Here is a 594-nt window from a genome sequence, read left to right on the forward strand (position 1 = left end):
CAAATATTTCATTTGTTGCTGGCATTCAAAGGTATTCATGTCTTGTCCAAACCTTCTGAACTCCTGGTAAAATTACAATTGTCAACACAGAGCATAATTGTTAGTAATAAAATGAGTTAATTTATGCTAGTTTTATTTCTCCAATCAATTATAAGATCATTAGAGGGGGAGATCAAGTCTTTTTCTGTACATACCTGTTTCAGATAAACTATACACTCCTATTCTGAGGTGTGATTTAGTTTCCAAGATTCTTCACTCAGAATACCTTTATTATTGATGCTAGTCAGGACTGGAAAAGGTCAGTTTTCATTTCAATCCCAAAGAAAGGCAATGCCAAAGAATGCTCAAACTACCACACAATTGCACTCATCTCACACACTAGTAAAGTAATGCTCAAAATTCTCCAAGCCAGGCTTCAGCAATACGTGAACCATGAACTTCCAGATGCTCAAGCTGGTTTTAGAAAAGGCAGAGGAACCAGAGATCAAATTACCAACATCTGTTAGATCATCGAAAAAGCAAGAGAGTTCCAGAAAAACATCTATTTCTGCTTTATCGACTATGCCAAAGCCTTTGACTGTGTGGATCACAATA

The sequence above is a fragment of the Bison bison genome, unplaced genomic scaffold (genome assembly GCF_000754665.1).
Source record: "Bison bison bison isolate TAMUID 2011002044 unplaced genomic scaffold, Bison_UMD1.0 scf7180017854952, whole genome shotgun sequence".
NCBI lineage: Eukaryota > Metazoa > Chordata > Mammalia > Artiodactyla > Bovidae > Bison > Bison bison.